The following is a 293-nucleotide window of genomic DNA, read 5'->3' as shown; positions in this document are numbered from 1 at the left end:
TCTTGCGTGGCCCTGAGGGCGTGCAGCACCTTGCTGCGCAAGGCCCCGAGGCAATCGGGTTTGCGTCTAGAGGAGTTCTCAAATTTCGAAAACGCGCTGCTAGAGCACCTGCAACAGAAGATGTCTGCATCATTTGCGTCTATGACGCCACCGTCAGTGACGGATGATTTTTCCCGCCCTAAGCCGCGCGTGGTGAGCGCTAAGGTCTTTGAGGGGAAGGATGGAGAGAATCGCTTGCTCTGGGTGAGAGAGGATGAGATGGCCATCACATCCGCCATGCTCCAGACCGTGCT

The sequence above is a fragment of the Plasmopara halstedii genome, assembly GCF_900000015.1.
Source record: "Plasmopara halstedii genome assembly, contig: Scaffold_322, whole genome shotgun sequence".
NCBI lineage: Eukaryota > Oomycota > Peronosporomycetes > Peronosporales > Peronosporaceae > Plasmopara > Plasmopara halstedii.
The sequence above is the reverse complement of the archived record's forward strand: the minus strand, read 5'-3'. Positions refer to the sequence as shown.